Source organism: Hevea brasiliensis, chromosome 4, assembly GCF_030052815.1.
Source record: "Hevea brasiliensis isolate MT/VB/25A 57/8 chromosome 4, ASM3005281v1, whole genome shotgun sequence".
Classification (NCBI taxonomy): Eukaryota; Viridiplantae; Streptophyta; class Magnoliopsida; order Malpighiales; family Euphorbiaceae; genus Hevea; species Hevea brasiliensis.
Genome location: NC_079496.1, coordinates 13,309,389 through 13,331,138, shown reverse-complemented (window position 1 = coordinate 13,331,138; position 21,750 = coordinate 13,309,389). Strand labels below are relative to the sequence as shown.

Here is a 21,750-nt window from a genome sequence, read left to right as displayed (position 1 = left end):
AATTGAGTTCTAGAATCTGCCTTGTTCTGGAATAGTATTGGTCACTAGACTAGTACTTGGTAAGTTGACCACAACTAAAGCTACAAAACTATAAATTGAGCATCTCAAATTGAAAAATAAAACTAAGACATAGAGGAACAACTTTCATTAAGATCATATCATTAAATGAGGATTGAAAGTCAGTTGAATTTGAGTTCTAAAGTCAAGGTTCAAAACTGTCTAGAACCCAAACTCCTTGAGTTTGCATAAGTAGCTTAGGCATTCATTTGATTAGTTATTAGAGATAATTAGGATAAGTATTGACATATTTCCATTGTGTATTTTCAGCGAAAAAGGAGCCTCCTAAAGAGGGAAAAAGTTGAACTAAGAAAAAGGAATATAAAGAGGTTTGTGCACAACTAAACCCTTTATTTGTTTTCCAATTTGAAATTGATTTCATTGAACTATTGTGAATGAATTTTGAACTTTTCTTTGCATTTTGAGAACTTTAAGATTGTGAAATGAAATTATGTATTGCCAACCCTATAAGGGGAATGTGATGAATGTGTTAGTAGTATGCCCTATAGCATATCATTTTGTATGTATCTTGTATATATTTCATTAATAAAAGGCAATTACACTTTTCTGTTTACATAATCTATTTATGTGTAATAGAAAAGGTCCATTAATATTTTGTTAGAAATTCTATTCTTAAGTTGTTAAGAATATGAGTGACAGTATTTCTAGCACAAAGTATTATAAATTGGTTCACAATCGAGGATACTTCACAAAGGACATGACTTATCCGGAAAGATTGTAATCATGTTGTGGGGAGGGGGGGCGTGAGGCGAAATATCATCCATTGGAATTATATAAAATGCACCAGGTAATGCCCAGGAAAGATGGTGGAGTCACAATGGTCTCACTTAAGTACCACCTCCTTAGACAGCATTTCCTAGACATGCACTTCATACAATCCTAATAGAATCAAACCACTGGTAAGTACCGTCTTCCCATAACACTACCACGGTACTAAGGATTTATGCCACGAAAGCATAGATAGACAGGAGTCGCCACCCGGGTAATAACCGGGACATATTCAGTGTTTCTTCCGAGGGTCATGGATGGCAACTTACTCCTTGCAGAGTTTCCACAACCGTCATTACCATAGCCCAATGTCTAGGTTCGAGATAGTGGGTACGTAAGGGGAAGGTGTTAGGCACCCCTTACGCCTGGTCTAACCTCGTTGATTCGAGTGCCAGTCCTCTACTAATGTTTCTAGAAGTCTTGTTTATTATTCCTTTATTAAACTTTATCCTAAAAAATGCAATTCTAATCCTACACACGCAAGTAATTCACAAAAGGGTTGTTGTTTACACACAATTTTCATGCACAAGTAATTCCTATCTATGGGGTTGCTAATTATTTAAATGATATTTACCAGATGACTAAAATTAATTTATTATTGAAAATTTAATTTACAAACAAATTCAATTTCAAATAACCCTACGTTTCTATTTAACGTAATTAATTAATTTTCACCAAGTTACCCTAAGGACAATTGAACTAAGTTAATTATGTACATGTGTAATTTATTCTAATATTACATAAGGCCCAAACAATCACAACCTAATAAAGATTTCTAACATGCAAATTTATTTTACAATTATCAAGTATTAAATTAAATTTATTTTACATGCCAATGTTAGTTTAATTTACAAACAAGATTAATTTTAATTTACAAAGTATTTATTTAAATTAATTACATGCAAAAGTCAGTTAAATTAAAAACAAAGTTAATTTTAATTTACCAAATAAAAGTTCTATTATTACTACAATTTCATGCCAATGGTTATTCAAGAAATTTAGAGCTACTTACCTATTGGTACATGCAGTTGCCATTGGGGCAAGCTACCCTTAAAAAAGGGTCTTCTCTTCTAGTATGGCAATGATATCCCTGGCTTACTCCCGTTTAGCTCCATATAAGCTCCACGCAAATGCCCTCTTTGGTACTTACCTTAGGGCTACTTACCAATTTTGTTTGTAATAAAAAATAAAGAAACTAAAGAAAATAAAAGAAATAAAGAAAACATTAATAACAATTTACATTGGATTCTAACTCTAGTCTCCTAAAGGGTTAAGATTCCTAATTAGTTACAACTACCTAATGGTCTAAGTCTTCTAACATGATCCAAACACTTTATAACACTTCTTGAATTAAAAGAATACAGAAAATAGATCAAATATCAATTAAAATCTAAGAAAATACAAGAACATGCATAAATATACAATTTTCAAATTCTGGCAGATTAACAGTAGCAAGAAATTCGATTTTTTAAAAATAGTTAAACATGCCTAAAAATCATAAAAAAATTACAGAAGATAGCCTACATATCATACAATAACATAAAATTTATAAATCAAACAAAACCCTAGCCGAATGATCTACATAAATCGTAACTCTTCTAAGTGACAGAATCGTACTACTTTTTTGTAAAATTCATAACTCATTAACCACAAAAGATATGAATGCAAAACCAATTGGAAAAGATTCATAAGATTCTAAAGTTAATTTTAGACACTAGATTTGCACAAAAATATTAAGGAATAAGGGAGATATGGGCTCCATAAGTCGGATATCCTGCAAATCAGATTTTACAGGAACCCTAACTTCAAACAGCCATAACTTACAAAATATTAAAGCTTTTTTAGTGATTCTTGAGCCTAAAATTAATGGAATTTCTTGTAGAATATGAATATAATTTTTACAAATTTTTTACAGATTCAGAAAATAAAGAAAAATAATAAAAATACGAGAGACAGAAACTAAACATGTGCAGAGTTGTGTATCCCCTCAAATTAAACATGATTACATGATCTATATGAACATATAAAATAAATTGAAGACAAAGAGCATAGAATTAAAATATTGTGTGGCATAGATCTTGAATCTTGAAAAGAAAACAACAAAAACTGACCTTCCAGAAATCTTGTATGAAAATCTTCTTGAAGAAAAGAAAAAATAAGGAAAAACTCAAAGAGTCTTGAATATCTCCAAATTTCCTGTAGCTCTGAATTTTCTCTTCCTCTTTCCTTTCATCCTCCTTTTTTCCCTTCTCTAGTAGGGTATTTATAGGGTTTTGGGAGAGAGGTTGGATAGGGTTTGGAGTCTTATGATGATAAAGTTTAGATGACTTAAACAACTACAATTACAGAATTCGAATAAGACTGGGATATGGGTGAGGTGTTTCAACCAATAGGAAGATAGAAAAAAAATGGAAGGCACCAATAGGGAATGAGGAAGAGGTGTGGTAGGATTTGGAGTCTTAGGGTGATAAAGTTTAGATGACTTAAACAACTGCGATTGCAGAATTCGAATAAGACTGGGATATGGGTGAGGTGTTTCAACTAATAGGAAGACAGGAAAAAATGGAAAGCACCAATAGGGAGTGAGGAAGAGAGTGGGGCCAAGGAGGAGAGAGATATTTTGTTATTTTAATTTTTAGAAAATAATTAAATGGGTCCCATTTAAAATTTCTAACTAGGCTTTCTTAGGCCCATGGAGCCCAATTAAACTTAATTAGATCCATTTAAAAAACTACCCATATTAAATTTAAACAAAATAAAATTTTATTTAAATTTAATTAAATTAATTTTTCCAAAACTTTATTATTATTTTTATTTTTTCAAGATCATGCCACGAAATTAATAATTCAGCTCAATGCCTCCAATTACATCTTACAGTCATATAATTTTTCATCATCGGGTTTCCCACGGCCTCAATGCACATACTCATCACAAAATAAGGGTCTACACATGTTTGTTCCCAAAGTATTAATATGAGATATAAATAAGTTGGAGTAGTGAGTCTCATGCCACATAATAAACATGATAGGCACTTATTTATGATAAGTAGGCCGAACTAGTGACGCTTATGACAAGCACGTGGAGTTTACTCTTATCAATGTATTGTCATATATCATATCAGTACATATAATCTTTAGATCTGAGATAATACAATTATCTTGTATATATGTAGTTTGAGTTTGATACTGCTTTCATACTCGTACTGTGTATGGGTATATGGGCATGTGTTGGCTCCTACTAGTTATATATAGAGATAAGTGTTGATCAAGATGGGATTCATTACTCTAAGTAAATAGGGATAAAATCCTATGTTCATTTAATTGTTATTGATGATTCAAGTTCCTGGCCAGGACAGATAGTGTAACACCTCTATTTGCATAACTTGGTAAATTACACTGTTCAGATGACCGGTGTCTGTCCGGATAATTAAGGGGATTAGAACCACAATTAAGTCACCTAGAAAAGCCCTAAACGGAAATAAATAGTGATTACTAGATGGTAAAGTATAAATAAGAAAAACAAAGTATAAAAAGTTAAATGAGCTGAGGGTCACAGCGATGGGTGACCTTCCTGAGAAGTGACTGCGAGGTCAGTCCTAACCCTAATTTTGAACGGGAAATTGTGACACCGCGGTCCTAAGGACTATTACGAACCTAGTGGAAAAGAGAAAATCACAGAAAAGAGCTGATAAGTAGGTCAAATAATTAGGTCAAGGCTCCGGAAGAAATGCCAAATTATTTGCAAATTGGATCAGACCGGCGAGGGGCAAATTGGTCAATTCACCCATAGAGGTGACTCACGACCTAATTGTCCAATAAAATCGGAGAAATAAAAATTTTTGAATATAAAATTAAATTAAAGAACTATGGAAAAATTTAAAGAAAAAGAAAAAGGGAAAAGAAATGAATTTATTACATCATTAGAGTGACATCATGTATGATGTCAAAATGAAATTTAATTTACCCAAATTTTTTACCAAGTCATACTAAGTATAATTAGACATAAAAACATAAAAAAATTAAAAGAGAAAAATCTCTTCTTCTCTCCCAACCAGCCATCCAAACCACCATTGTCTTCCACCTCCATGGTTTCCTCCATTAACAAGCTTTTAAAGCTTGAATAACTTGGTTTTGTCCCATAAATTCCAACCCTAAACCCTCAAAAACTTCTAATTCACCATAGAAAAGAAGATTGAAGAAGAAGAAGAAAGGAGAAATTGAAGGAAAAAAGCTAGTGGAAATTAAAAAATTGAGGTTAGTAATTTAAATTGAAATTTTTAGTTTGATGCATGTGTTTCTAGTTAAGTTAACTTAGAATTTAAGTGAAAATTTAAACAAAACCATTATGGGGGACAACTTGTAAAATTCGGCCAGCATTAAGGGTGACTAAAATTGTTTGAATTTGATGGAATTAAAGTGGTAGAAAAGTTGAATTAAGTATGTAGAATAAGGTGATGCACTTTAATTTCATTAGTTGAATGAGTTGTTTAAATTAGGGTTCTTGAGTTCTTGAAATTGGGAGAAAAATTAGAAGAAATGGTCAATTGATGCAATTGACCCTAATTGAGGTTAAAAATGGTCAATTGGGACCAATTGTGATGTGTTGGAGTGAGTGGAAACAAAATACAATTCGGATTGGTTAGGGGTCCCAATCTAGCAATTTGACCTAGGTCCCTTTCAGGGACCAAAATTGAAATTTTACCAACCCAATTGGTGTGCGGTAAATTGGGAATGAAAATATATTCTTAATGACACATTTTTCATTTAGAAACCATGCCCAGAAAATGACATTTAGATAGTGAACAATTAGGTCAAACCCGGATATTGTGCACTGCCACTGTACCAAAATGACTAAATGAACAGTGTTTGTTCATTTGGCCATAACTTGGGCTAGATAGGTCCAAATGACCTGAGTTTTGTGGCATTGGAAAGGTATGACATAGCACTACAACTTTTGTGAAGAACACCAACCCAAATTCTGCCCATAACCAAGTGAAATTGCCACCCAAATTTAGTTGCCCAAAACTGCCAGAACCAATAAAGTGCCCAGAAATTCTAGGTAACACCAATCCATCCAGCCTTAGTTAAATGGCCATATCTTGGCTACATAACTCCAAATGGAGTGATTCAGAAGGGGAATTAAAGCTAAGGTAATAAGGAACAACGTTTATGAAGAACACTTAGCCAAATTCCCAAAGTAACTAGACCAATGGAACAGTGCAAAATAGGGCACCAAAACTGAAATTTTGAAATGTCGCTTAGGGAGTTTGAAATTTCAATTGGTAATCAATGCCAACAAAATTAAGACTCAAAATGTGATATGTGGGTGTAATGAGAATTGGTATACCTATTTAGTATGAAAAAGTCAATATTTTGACTCAATGGTCAAATGAATAGTAACCACCATAATTAAGAACACAAGGAATTCAATTTATGGGAGAATATAAGTAAAGTTTAAATGCAAATTTTAATTACTAAAATTATGGTTAAACATAATTTGAATAAATATTGAAACATTTTAATTGTGTGCTTCAGTGGAAAAAGGGCCTTCCAAGGCAAGGAATTGACAGGAGTGAAATAAGGAAAGACTAATTACGACGTTTGTGCACAATAAACTTATTTAAGTATTTCGTATTGAAATTTGATTTAGTATGTATTATGAATAGTTTTTAATTGTTTTGTCTTTGGGAATTTTATTTGGAAATTATTGTGTTGCCTACTTTGTAAATGGAAATTTTGAGATAAAATGTGATTTGTGGTTTGTATGAAATATTTAAATGTTGTGATTTGAAATTGTTTTTGATTCACACTTGGCATGACAACCCCTTACTATGTTCCTCCTCCACTTGTGGGGTTGAGTTTGATATTTGATTATTTTCCTCTCTCTCTGGCTTGCCAGTCTGAGGTGAGTTTGGATGAGTACTCATTAGCTAGCTAGCTGCCTCCCTCATTGATTTCGATTAGTGGGGTGAGTTTGTATTGTCGTGGTGTACAACACGACAAAGTTTGGAAATTTTATGTCATGACCTAAGTGGTATTATTGATTGGTAACACTGTGTTTATTAAATTGTTTGATCAAATTTGGGTTATAATGAGCTTTAGAAATTGTGAAATGAAATTGTGAAATATTTAAATTATGAATTGTTAATGAATGTTTTATGTATAATATCTTTAAATTTTTATTGTGCACCACTGAGTAAAATTTACTCAGCAATGGCTTTATTTTGCTGTCGCAGATAGGAAAAAGGACATAGCAGCAGAGTAAGCTGCTGATTAGTCAAGGACTACACTGAGATTTTTGTACGGGTATTTATTTATATCCTTGTAATTATTTTGATTAAATAGCTTAGTATCATATGAATTAATATAGACTGAGCAGTTGTACAGTCAATGTGTAATAATATTATTTTTGAGATTTTATGTCTGTAAATTAAATTATGAATGTAAATTAAATATTTTAAATTCCATGAGAATAGGTTCATTTAATTGTTTTGAAAATACTATGAATTGTGGAGATTGAGTTGATTTGTGTTGAATTGAGTTATTGGTGGTTGAGATTTGATGAAGTGCACCATTTGGAAGTGTTTTCTACATGTCAAAATTTTTTGTTTTTTTTTTAATTACAGCCGGCATTCTGTCAAAATTTTTATAAAATTTACAGAAAATTCCCAATGGTCAAAATTTTTACCTAGCACTCAAACTTCAAATAAAAGTTTTTAATTCCTACTAAAAATGTTCACCACCTTCAAAAAAAAAAGTAAAAAAATTATTTTAAAATCCCTTGTAGTGTATTTAATGGGTTATCGGTAGGCGAAGTTCAGTAATTCATTAAGTATATTACGGGATCATGTTATGCCTTACAGAGGGGTAAGGTGTGACATGTTTTAGTGGTATCAGAGCATGGTTTTAAAATGAATTTTGACTATGCATGTGAATAATTCCTTTGATAAGTACAACTACTCAAGTGTCCTAAATTGATATATATGACATATTTACATCATGAATATGCACTAACGGAGGTCAACTTCCTTGTGTTTGATATCAGAGAGCAAAAAATTTCTGAAAGTGGAATGGAAGAAGGGGATCATTCCGTAGAATAGTCTGTTGAGGCTGAGGCACAAGGGGAAGCCCCAGCAATCCAGAACGTAAGTGGGTCAGCCACTCCAGCTCCTCCTCAAGCACTGCAGTTTCCTACTCAATTTATGTCACACCTTACCCCTCTGTAAGGCATAACATGATCCCGTAGAATACCTAATGAACTACCGAACTTCACCTACTGATAACTTATTAAGTACCCTACAAGGGATTTTAAAACAATTTTCTTACTTTTGATAAGTGGTGAGCATTTTCTAATAGGTGTTAAAACATTTAATTAAGTTTGAAAGCTAGTTGAAAATTTTGGCTCATTTTATTTTTTCGCAAATTTTATAAAAATTTTGACAGAGTTCTATCTGTATTTTGAGAAAACAGTTCTTCAAATACCTGTGAAAAGCACTTCTAAAAATTTTTCTCAACAACTACTTCAATTTCACAATCAAATTCAATCAATTTCAACAACTCCACAATCATTTCAATCAATTTCTTAAGTTCAAAATTCAATAATCCTCAAGGTACAGTCAATCAATTTCATACATTCATATTTCTTTAAAAATAAACAATTTATATATACATCATACAAAAATTTACATTAAGAAAATCTAAACTAAAATTTATTACGAATTTTATACAGATTTTGTACAAGCTGCTCAAGACCCATTTTCACATGTCCATACATTTCTGTGCATTACATACATCAAAATAAATATTTACAATCAGGGTATAAATTATACCCGATAGCTTCAAAGCAGGAAGATCCTCAATCCTCAGCAGCTCAGTCTGCTGTTTCTCTAGTCTCTATATCTGCGACAGCAATAAAAGCTATCGCTGAGTACTAGGACTCAGTGGTGCACAACATACTAAAATAATCTTTATGCAGAATTTAAATCACATTTATTCAAAAATTGAACTGAGCATGCGAGTTAAACACAAAACATGAATTATGAGATTTTATTCCAAACAATTTCATTTCGAAGTGTCAAACACATTTCATAAAACCCACAGTTAGATCATGCCATTCGAAACAAATAGAATCTCAATAGCCAGAGGCTAAAGAGAAATTACATCACAAGGCTAGCTAGCTCAAATATATGGATATCCATTCACATCCTCTTCTACTGGCACACCTCAACACTTCTCCAGAGAAGGAATCAAAATTCGAAACTAATTACCCCCACTAGTCGTGCCAGTGAGGTGTTCAAATATATGGTCATGACACTGTGGTTTCAAAACTTATCTTAACAATTTGCTAAACATTGTCATTTCAAATATACACAATAACTTTCACAATTTAAATCAAAACATCATAAATAATGTCACAAATAAACTTTCAACAATTCAAAGCAAAAGTAAAATACATATTTCATTTACTTTATCAATGAATTTTAAAGCATAGTAATGTTATGTACAAACCTCAAGCGAGTCGCCTCTTGGCCTTGACTCGATTCCTCGGGTTCTTTTCCAGTATTCTTTTCAACTGAAACACACAATTTTACAGTGTTTTAGTACCATAACTAAGCATAAATCCAAAAATAAATTTAACTTCACTTTTACCTAGCGCTAACGTGCTAAACTCAATGTTTTGAAATTTTGTGTTTCGGGGTTACTATTCATTACACTATTCAAGTCAAATTGTTGACTTTCTAAGGCTTAATAGGTATGGGAATTCCAACTTCACCCACATATCACATTTTGGTCACTAAATTTGTTGGTTTTGGTTGTTTTCTCAAAACTTAGGTCTTTTAGGCAAAATTGCCAATTTTCAGTTTTGGAGTCCTAAGTTACACTGTTCCATTGTCATTCTACTGTTGGAATTTGGAAAAACTTTCTTCATAGAAAATGTTCCCTAATGTCTTAAGTTTATTCTCCTTTTTGAATCACCCCAATTGGAGTTTTGTAGCTCAAGTTATGGCCATTTGAACCATGGCTGCCGGATTGGACACAACCCAGAATTCTGGGTAATTTTTGGAGCTGGCAGATTTGGGTCACCAACTTGGGGTGGCCAAATGACTTGGTTAATGGCATAATTTGGGTTTGTGTTCTTCATAAAAGTTTTAGGTCTATATCTCATTTAACAACTGGTAAAAGTTCAGGTCATTTTGACCTGTCTAGCTCAAGTTATGACCAAAACACAATTACTGTTCATGTGTACTGTTCATACTGCAGATTTTCAAGTTTGGTCAGTTTGTTCACTAGGTTTTGGTCACTTTTTGGGCATGCTTCCTAAATGAAAATTGTGTTATTTAGTGCCTATTTTCATTCCCAATTGGTCTCATACCAATTGGAATTGTAAAATTTCATTTTTGATCCCTCAAAGGAATTTTGGTCATGCTGCCAGCAGCATGACCATACTCCATCCGAATTTGGCTTTAATTCCAACACTTCTAACACACTTAATTAGGTCACAAATGACCATTTCACACTTCACATTAGGTCAAAGACACCATTTACAAGTTTCTCACTTTTTTTTGTCACTAAACCCTAATGTCCAAACCCTAATTCACACTAATTGTTGCATTTACTTGATTCCATGCCTTTAACCATAGTCATTCAACTAACTAAGGTTTATATACCCATTCAAACCATTCAAATCATGCAAATCACACTCATACACATGCTGGCCGAAATTTCACTCATGGTCCCTCAAAAAATTTTTCTTTTATTTAAAGTTTATTTACAAGTTCAATAAGTTAAAAATGTAGAAATCAAACTAAAATTATCAAATTTGCTTACTAACCTTTCTTAGAACTCCAAATCCTTCAAATCTCTATCTTTTGTTCTTCTTTCCTCTTTCAATCTTCTTCTTAAGTTGAGATAACAAGCTCTAATGAGGTTTTTATGGAATCTATTAAGGTTTAGCGAAGAAACTTAAGCTTGAGTGCAAGCTTTAATGGAGGTGTAACAATGGAGAGGGAGAGAGAAATGGGAGACGGCAACAATTGAGGAAGATGACTTTTTGTCCTTTTTTTTTTCTTTCTTCTTTTATGTATTTTGTCTTATGGAAGACCCAAAAATCCATTTAATCAAATTTATTAATTATAGGATTTATGGCATCATGTATGATGTCATCTTCCTTCACTTTTTCATTTTCTTTCTTTTTTTTTTATTTTTCTATTAGTTCTTTAATTTAATTCTCGATTCCGAAATTTTCTTTTCTCCGATTTTATTTGATAGTGAGGTCAGGAGTCAGCTCTTGGGGTCAATTGACCAAATTGCCCCTCGCCGGTTCATCCCAGTTTGCAATTAATTCAATATTCCTTCCGGCTCCCTGACCTAATTATTTGATTGGCTTAACAATTCTTTTTCGTGATTTTCTCTTTTCCACTGTGTTTGTAAGGGTCCTAAGGACCGCGGCGTCACATTTTGCGGTTCGAAATTTGAGTTTAAATCGACTTCGCAGTCATTCCCAAGAAGGTCACCCATCGCTGTGACTCTCGGCTCATTTAAATTCTTATGTTCTGTTTTTCTTGTTTATACTTAACTAATTGGAAATTACTAATTATTTGCATTTATAGGTTATCTAGTTGTCTTAAGTGTGGTTCTAATCCCCTTAATTGTTCGGACCGACACCGATCACCGGAACAGTGAAATATACCAGGCTATACAAATAGGGGTGTTACAATTCTCCCCCCCTTAAAATAAATTTCGTCTTGAAATTTTACTTGGTATCAATTTCTGAACAGCTGTGGGTGCTGTCTCCTAATGTCCTCCTCTCGTTCCCAAGTACCCTCCTGGCCCAAATGATGGTTCCACAGCACCTTACCAATGGTATCTGCTTGTTTCGTAGCTGCTTCACCTCATAAGCCAGAATCTCTATGGGTTCTTCTTCATATGTGAGGTCTGGATTTACTTGAATTTCTTCCACTGGTAGTACATGAGATGGGTCTGATCGATACCTCCTCAACATAGACACATGGAAGACATTATGTATCTTCTCCAACTCTGGAGGTAGTGCCAACCGATATGCCAAAGGACCCACTCTTTCCAGAACCTCATATGGCCCAATGAAACGAGGACAAAGTTTCCCCTTTCTGCCGAATCTCATAATTCTCTTCCAAGGAGAAACTTTGAGGAAAACTTTCTCACCCACTGCATACTCAATATCCCTTCTTTTCAAATCAATGTAGGACTTCTGACGGTCTGATGCAGTCTTAAGTCGATCTCTGATCACCTTGATTTTCTCTTCAGTTTGTTGAACAATTTCGGGTCCAATCATCTTTCTTTCACCCACGTCATCCCAACACAATGGGGTTCTACATTTTCTGCCATACAAAGCTTCATATGGAGGCATCCCAATGCTTGATTGGTAGCTGTTGTTGTAAGCAAACTCAATCAAAGGCAAGTGTGTATCCCAACTGCCCTCAAATTCAATCACACAAGCCCGTAGCATGTTCTCCAAGATCTGAATTACCCTCTCGGACTGGCCATCTGTCTGTGGGTGGAATGCTATATTGAAGTTCAATTTAATTCCTAGGGCTCTCTGAAGACTACCCCAGAATCTAGAAGTGAACCTAGGATCTCTGTCTGATACAATGGATACTGGCACTCCATGTAATCTCACAATTTCATCAATGTATAATGGGGATTTTATCTTCATTGGGTTCTGAACCTGTAACATCCTCCCTATACGTGTTCTGTACGTTCTATTGCTCCAGTAGTCAAATAACAGTCCAGGCAAGTCAGGATGTCTGGAACTACAATTCGGTGATAGTGAACAGACATATAATGATGAAATAAATAAAAAGAAAATACAAGAAAAATCAAACAAAAATAAAAGAGAGAAAATGAAGCTAAGTTAAACGAGCCGGCACCGCAGCGAAGGGTGACCGCACTGGGAAGACCGTTGCAGACCCTAGGACCGCGGGGAACCCTCTGAATCTAATTTTGAGACATAAATAAAGGTTTATTGAAATGTAATTGACACTAGAAATATCAAAGAAAAATTAGTAAATTAGTACAAAGAAAAATGAAAAAAAAAAAAACGAGAAATAGACAAAAATCGGTGTTACCGAAAAATCGGGAATATAACCCGAAGTGGGATATTTTGGTCATTTGAAATCTAGTGTTGCCTTTTGACCTCAATCTCCATTAAAAATAAATGATATTACACTTTATAAATGTCATGAAAAAATTAAATGGTGATACATTATAAGAATAGTGAAAGAAATGGGGGATAAAATCCAATTTATGAAACTTTGAATAATTAACATTAAAATCCAAGTTAGTGCTCCACTAACTTGGATATTGGGACCCTTATCATAGCCTTGGGACAGCAGATAGCACTCACCATCATCTTCTTCATCATCCCATTTTATCTTGCCGAAATGAATTCCACCATGGAAATCACCATGGCCACCCCACATGCAACCTCCATGGGTGCATGATCAAGCCACCATTTCTACTTAGTTCCTTCATTAAAGCTTGCCTACTCACCTTGGGGAAGATATTGGCAACAAGAAAAACAAGATTTGGTGAAGTTTGAAGGAAGCTTTCAAGTGGTAAGTGTCCAAATCTTCTTCCTAGCTTTAGTAAAAGTTTTGTTTAGGTTGAAATGAGTAGTTTGGTGAAGATAAATGAAAGAAATAGTGAGAAATGGACTTGTCCATTTTTGGCAGCCATGAACCTTTGTTGAGCTTGAGTTATTTTTACTTCTAATGAATGGAAATAAAGGTTGATTAATTTAAATGAAAGTTGTAGTAAGTTTGTATCTAAGTATATGCATGTAGTGTTTGAATTAAGGGTGTGAAATGGAACTTTGATGCCTTGAGCAAACTGCCATATTTGGCAGCCCCTAATAGCATGAATTTGTGTGTGAACATGTAGTTATTAATGAAATATGCTAAGGTTAAATTGTGGGCAGCAAGTGTAAGTGATATTGAAGTATGATTATGTTGAAGTGTATGTGTAATATTGACATTGAGATATGTTAAATTTTGGTGGAAGTGAATGTTGAACTTAATGGTGAATTGTGTGCATTGAGCACCTGAATATTCTGCCCAAAATTATTGCTGGAATTGTGTACAATATATATATGGAAGTGTTATTGATTGAATATTGAAGAAATGAGGAGGAGAAGGAATATCAAATTGGAAGTGTATGTGCTTTGTGCAGGTTGTGTGTGAAGGCAGTACATAAATTAGGCCATAAGTGCCAAACTATGAACCCAATTGGTATGAGGCTAATAGGAGGTGAAACTAGACACCAAATAGGCCAACTTTCATGTAGAAATGTTGCCAAAATTCTGCCTAGAAACTGACCTTAAAAATGACCAAATCCGGATTAGCAACCTTGCAACCCAGATTTTTGACCATATGAACAGTAGTCCTTTGGATGATCATAACTCACTCAAAACAGGTCCAATTGACCTGACATTTTTACCATGGTTAGTTTAGACATAGATCTACATTTCTTATGAAGACACCAAAGCCCAGAAATGGCCAGAACCAAGTCAAATAGCTTGCACAAGTTCGGGTACAAAAACTGCCGAACCAAAACTGACCTAAAATTGACCAAATTTTGCACTAAAGGTGCAATCTGTCCAGCTTTAGTAAATTGACCATATCTTGGTCTATACAACTCAGAATGACCTGAAATTTTGCCCCGCGTGCAATAAGACATAGAGCTACAATTTTGCTTCTTTGACCAGAAGCTAAAAATCAAGGAAAATAGGACTTTAAGCTAGACCAATCTAGCACACAAAAATTGAGAATTTGATATTTTGTATACAATGATGCTTGAAGCATTTTGGCAATGAATGCCAACTTGTAAAAATGGTAAATTGCACTATATTGGCAGCATATTGAGATATAAATTGTGACATATTGATGCTAGAAACAACTTATCCATATTACCTAAAAAGGTCAACATATGCATTGACTTGTGAATTATATAATAGTTAGTAAACTCCAAAATTTGAAGAATTAAACAATTAATTAATAATGTGCCCTAGTTTGCCTAGTTGACTAGTATGGATAGGTTGGCGTGCCAATAGGATTCTGACAGCTGTTCTGTAAATGGCTTTATGTCATACTGTATTTTTACGGCTTATTATGCCGCACTGTGACTTTAATAGCCTACGGCTATATATATTGTGTATTTATTTTTGGCTTATCGCCAGATTGACTATATGGCTTTTTAGCCACGCTATTTGCACACCGGGAGACACTTTGTGACCTATGGTGTGACGGCCCGAGGTACTAGGTACCCAGTGCCAGTATATCCGTTTATCCAGTCTGGTCAGTATATAGGCTACACAGGCAGTAATTCAAGTATTATTAAATTCAAATAGCTAAATCCAGTCTACTGACATACAGCACGACAAAAAAAAATTTGTAAACACTTTATTTACTTTATTTTAGTGTATATTTCTTTATATTTAGCACCACTAAGCAAAATTGCTTAGCGCGTTGCTTTTGCAACGCGTAGGTATTGGAGATACAGCTGGGGAGCCCAGCAGACCTACGACCGGGTGAGACATCAGATCTGCACAGGAGTCCAGAGTCATCTGCACTGCATTGCATATATGGTAGGACTTAGGATATCTTGTATTTTGTACTTTTATTGTATATTTGAAATTCGGCCCTGTATTTTGTAATGTTATGAAAGCTCTAAAGTTTGTAATATTTTGTATATATTAAATAACATGGAAATTTTCTGTATATATTTAAATTATTATGGACTGTGTTATGGAACTGTTTAATGACTGTAAAGGTCTATTGACTTTACTGAGAAATAGAGACTATGAAATATTTGAGATTTTGATATCATCATATTAAACTGTTTTCAACAGGTTTGGAAGGAGAGTTTGTCCTAAATATAGACGGCACCTTGCCAAATTTTTATTACCAGTCTTGAAACACTGATTTTATTAAAGTGTGAAAATAGAACCAGTATGCTATGAATAGCACATAAAGACTTCTTAAAATCAAATTGAGTTTAGGAAATGTGATAATCATAGACTAAGTGCTCCGGCACGCCGTGTAGCACGCGTTGCTCGGCTACACTGTAGACGGGTGAGGGGTATTACAGAACCTACTCCAACTTGTGAATCCTACCTTCAAGACAAAATGACTAGATCATCTTTTATTGGACGAGGGTTAAGAGCTGAAAATATTTTAGAACTGATACATAGTGATATATATGGTCCATTTAAGGAAATGGCTACAGGTGGTTTTCATTACTTTATTACTGATGACAAATCAAGGTTTGGGTATTTGTATTTGATGAAATACAAACATGAATCTTTTGAAAAGTTCAAAGAATTTAAATATGAAGTAGAAAATCAAATGGGAAAAAGTATCAAAACTCTTCGATCAGATCGTGGAGGTGAATACTTAAGTACTGAATTTGATGAATACTTGAAAGAGCATGGCATTATTTCTCAGGTGACTCCTCCAGGAATGCCACAATTAAATGGTGTATCTAAAAGGAGAAATCGTACACTATTAGATATGGTACGTAGCATGATGAGCTATACTGACATACCAATCTCCTTTTGGGGATTTGCATTAGAATCAGCTTTGCATATTCTGAATAGGATTCCATCTAAATCGGTCTCTTCCACACCTTATGAGATATGGCATGGAAGAAAACCAAGTCTTAAGCATGTTAAGATTTGGGGTTGTCCAGCTTACATTAAAAAGCTGAAGACTGACAAATTGGAAATTAAATCAGAAAAGGGTCGATTTGTTGGATATCCAAAAGAAAGTTTTAGATATTATTTTTATTTGCCTACATCACAAAAGGTTATGGTAAGCAGAGATGTCATATTTCTTGAATAACAGTTTATTCAAGAAGGTGGCAAAGGAAGGCAAATAGAGGTAGAATTAGAGAATTCTGACCAACCAACAAATCAGATGGATATAGATCCATCTAGTCAACCTATGCTTGTTGATGAAACATCTACAATAATTCCTCGCAGATCAACCAGAATATCTCGCCTACCAGAGAGATATGGTTTTCTTCATGAAGATGAACAAGAGTTGTTTGCTCATAAAGAAATAGATCATGGAGATGATCCTTTAACCTATGAAGAAGCTATATCAGATATAGATTCTTCTAAATGGATTGAAGCTATGATATCCGAAATGGATTCCATGTATAAGAACCAAGTTTGGGATCTTATTGACCCACCTGAAGGTATTATACATATAGGTAATAAATGGGTTTTCAAGAGGAAAATTAGTTCTGATGGAAAGGTAGAGACCTATAAAGCAAGGCTAGTTGCAAAAGGGTTTCGCCAAAGGCAAGGAATCGACTATGAGGAGACTTTCTCGCCTGTTGCCATGCTTAAATCCATTAGGATTTTGTTAGCAACAGCTGCATACTATGATTATGTAATTTGGTAGATGGATGTCAAAACAGCTTTTCTCAATGGAAACATTGAGGAAAACATTTTGATAAATGTATAATTTATTAATTTTACTTTCATCACATTTAATGTTTCTAGGGTATCTTTATGCCTAATTCAGTTGATTAAAGTATAATTATCTATTAGGCATATGTTTAGAGAGTTGTTGAAATAATTGTGTTAAATGGAGACATTTTCAACATTTGCATTAATTTGACTCTTGCTATATTTTTCAGGGTTTTGGTGAAGTCCCAAAACATAGAAGTGTGGAAGGAAGCTTGAAAAAGGCGAAGGATTGAGAAGCGTTGTTGATACAAAGTACACGGGTCATGTAAGCACAACCACAGACTCGTGTAACATTCTACCAGAAGAAATCCAGAGAACCGAGGAAGAAGAAACAAAGTACACAGGCCGTGTAACTTGACCCGTGTAAATCCTGGAGACCCGTGTAACCTTTGTGCCAATACAAAACATACCCACTCAGCTCCAGTAAGTTACACGGCCCTGGGTCATGTAGTGATACACAACTAGAGCAAAATCAGAAAACTGATTGTCGACGGATACACGGACCGTGTATCCGTCAACAATCAGTTTTCTGATTTTTCTCTAGTTGCAGTTTTTGACAGAGAGAAAGACTCTTAAACCTAACCCTAGACTATTTATTATAAAAAAAGAGGCAACAGCCGACAGAAGGGACCATTGAGCAGCCTCTCGAAAAGAGAGAATTAGACTTTCATTCTCTATTCACATTCTAGATTTCTTCAATTTTCTTCTTTAATTTTTCTATAAGCCATGAACATAAGTGGCTAAGTTTTTAATTCAGTTCAAGGGATTCAAGTTCTTATGTGTGATTTGTGAGACCAGGTTCTTAATTTAATTTATGTCTTTTTGAATATCTATTGTTTTCTGATTTAATTGTTTTTTATCAATTGAATGATTTGTTAGAAAGGCCTATTAGTTAATTGTTTGATTTGATCAATTGCTAGTTCATCTTCATAATCCGTAATTATTGTGTAAGATTGAACATGAGTAGTAATTAGGTTTTATTGATTATGACCTCAGTTTTTGATAATAACCTAAGGAAACAATAGGGTGAATTAAATGATTTATGCTTCATAAATTGTTGTTCAGCTTAACTACTTCCTATTCTTAAAGCAATTATTAATTTGATAAGGATTGCTTAATACCAATTCAGTTAATAATTAGAGTCCACAAGAGTGCTGGGCTCGAATTGATGAGTATAGAGAAGTCAGGGGTTTACCTCACTGTTTGGTAAATCTACGTTAAGTATTCAATAAGATATAATTGTATTTCTTTTGTCTATGATCGAATCAATGCATTGGAATGCGAATTACCTTGGACTGAAGTCTGTTTAATTTGAGAGTTTTATATTTAATTTTAGTTCTTAATTTCTGATTTCTTCTTTGGATTGTGAATTACCCCCCCCCCCCCAACCTTTATTTCTTTTTCCATAATGCAAGTGCACGAAATTTAGTAATTCAGTCTCTAGGGTTGAACCTGGACTTACCACTTATTGCAGAAAATATTTCATTACCGGTAATTTCAGTTAATTTAATTTTTGGTGGAATCGACAGCCATTAAGAATTTTGACACCATTGCCGGGGACTGAAATTTATTGGATTTTGTGTTTTTTGTTAGGGTATTCTGTTATTATTTTTGTTTGTGAAGTGTTGCTATTTTCAGGTTTTTAGAAAAAATTACGGTGTTAGTATTCATCAGTAGATTTTTGATTGAATTTGGAAGGCAGCCTATAAATATTTTGAAGGAAATGACATTTTGATCAAGACCAATGAACATATTCATTGGCCCCACCCTCTTGAGGCCAAATTCCATCGTTTTCCAGGGTTTTGAGGCATTTTTCTGTTTTTACTTTGATTTCTTTTTGTTTATGACAAGAACTTCTCAATCTAGTGAGTTGATCTTTGATCCAAAAGTAGAAAAAACAACCAAACGGTTGAGAAAATTGGCTAAGCAAGTTAGGCAGATTCCGAGTACATCTGAAGGAGTCCAATCTCCAAGGGAATTAAGTTTGGATTTGGATTCAGATTCAAATTCTAAAAATGAAACCATGGCTGCTAGAACTTTGAAAGAGTTGGCTGCTCCTGATCTAAACCAATAGCCTTTGTGTATTCAATACCCTACTTTAAATGTTGCTTTTGAGTTAAAATCTGGACTAATCCATTTGTTGCCTAAATTTCATGGTCTTGCAGGTGAGGATCCACATAAGCATCTAAAGAAATTTCATGTTGTGTGTTCCAGCATGAAACCTCAAGGAGTTTCATAGGATTAGATCAAGCTTCGGGCTTTCCCTTTCTCACTGGAGGGCACAGCTAAGGATTGGTTGTATTACCTTCCTTCTAGATCTGTCAACTCATGGAATGGGATGAAGCAGATATTTCTGGAGAAGTATTTTCCTGCTTCCCATGCTACCAACATAAGAAAAGAAATTTGTGGCATCTGGCAGTACAATGGAGAGAGTTTGTATGAGTATTGGGAGAGATTTAAGAAGCTGTGTGCAAGCTGTCCCCGTCATCAAATAAGTGAGCAGCTGTTGATTCAGTATTTCTATGAGGGATTTCTACCAATGGACTATAGTATGATAGATGCTACCAGTGGAGGAGCTTTGGTTGACAAAACACCAGATGAAGCAAGGGGGCTGATTGCTAACATGACAGCAAACTCTCAGCAGTTTGGAATGAGAATGGACCACACACCTAGGAAGGTTAATGAGGTAAGTACATCTAACCTTGAGAAACAGATTTTTGATTTAACTTCTTTGGTAAAGCAATTGGCTGTAGGGAACATGCAAACTGTTAAGGTATGTGGAATTTGTTTGGGTTCGGGTCATGCTACTGACATATGTCCTGCATTACAAGAGGATGAATCAATGCAATATGTTAATGCTGTAGGAAATTATGGACAACCACAACACAAGTATGATCCCTTTTCCAATACTTATAATCCAGGATGGCAAGATCATCCTAATCTGAGTTATGGGAATCAACTGGTGCAAAACCGATACCATCAGTAGAAACAAGTGAATCAACCACCTCCACCTCCCTCAAATCAAGGTATGTCACTAATGAAATTGTTAAGGCTTTGGCTAACAATACCCAACAGTTTCAATAGGCTTTGGCTAACAATACCCAACAGTTTCAACAGGAGACCAGAAATAGCATTCAAAACATAGAGAGGCAGATTGGTCAGTTAGCCTCATCTGTGAGTAAGCTGGAAGCTCAAGGTTTTGGAAAGCTTCCATCACAAACAGTCATGAACCCCAGAGAAAATGCAAGTGCTATACTTTTGCGAAGTAGGAAGGAAGTTGATAATCATACTCCACATGAGTCAATGAAAAAGCAAGGAGAAAACGAGTTTGAAGTTCCTGAAGTTGAGGTAAATGCTGAACCTAAACTGAATAAGGTTAATAATTCTGTTCTTCCTCCATTCCCCTACAGGTTGGCTGAGACGAAGAAAGAAGAATAAGAGAAAGAAATTTCGTAGACTTTCAGGAAGGTAGAGGTCAATATACCTTTACTTGATGCAATCAAACAAATTCCCAGGTATGCTAAATTCCTTAAGGAGTTATGCACTACAAAGCACAAGTTGAGGAATAATGAGAAGATCAGTGTGGGGGAAAATGTGTCAGCATTAATTAAGCGAAAATTACCCCCTAAGTGTAAGGATCCATGTTCGTTTTCTATTCCCTGCAGAATAGGTGATTCTAAATTTGAATATGCAATGGCAGATTTAGGAGCATCTATTAATGTTATGTCAAATTCAATTTTTCAAACTTTAAATTTGGGTCCTTTGAAAGAAACCAGTGTCATTATTCAAATAGCTTATCGTTCTAATGCTTACCTATTAGGAGTAGTTGAGGATGTGCTGGTGCAGGTTGGAGAATTGATTTTTCCTGCAGATTTTTACATTCTGGATATGGAGGATAGTGCTCTCACATCAAAGTCAGCTTTGATTTTATTTGTAAGACCTTTCCTAAAAACTGCCAAGACAAAAATGGGTACCTTAACAATGGAGTTTGATGGAGAGACTGTCAAATTTAATATCTTTGATTCCATGAAGTATCCTGCTGATAATCATTCTGTCTTTTCTATTGATGTTATTGATACATTTGTGCAGGATGTTTTTAAGTTAAGCATGGAGGATGAGTTAGAAAGAAAATCACATTTGCATGAATTAGAAGAAATTCGCCTTAAGGCTTATGAGAATTCTAGGATCTATAAAGAAAAGACAAAGGCATTCCATGACAAAATAAGAAAGCAGTTTGTGATTAGACAAGAAGTTTTATTGTATAATTCCATATTGCAGCTAATGCTTGGTAAGTTGCATTCTCGTTGGATTGGACCCTTTGTTGTTACTAATGTGTTTCCTTATGGTGCAGTTGAAATTCAAAGTTTAGGAACTAACAAAGTATTCAAGGTCAAC

General features: G+C 34.5%; 1 non-coding gene across 1 annotated transcript; it reads right to left on the bottom strand.

The window, feature by feature from the left end:
* Positions 1-19,741: 19,741 nt before the first annotated feature.
* LOC131179638 (small nucleolar RNA R71) lies at positions 19,742-19,848 on the bottom strand. The gene has a single exon (XR_009148528.1). It is a non-coding gene; the product is annotated as a small nucleolar RNA R71 (small nucleolar RNA).
* Positions 19,849-21,750: the final 1,902 nt, after the last annotated feature.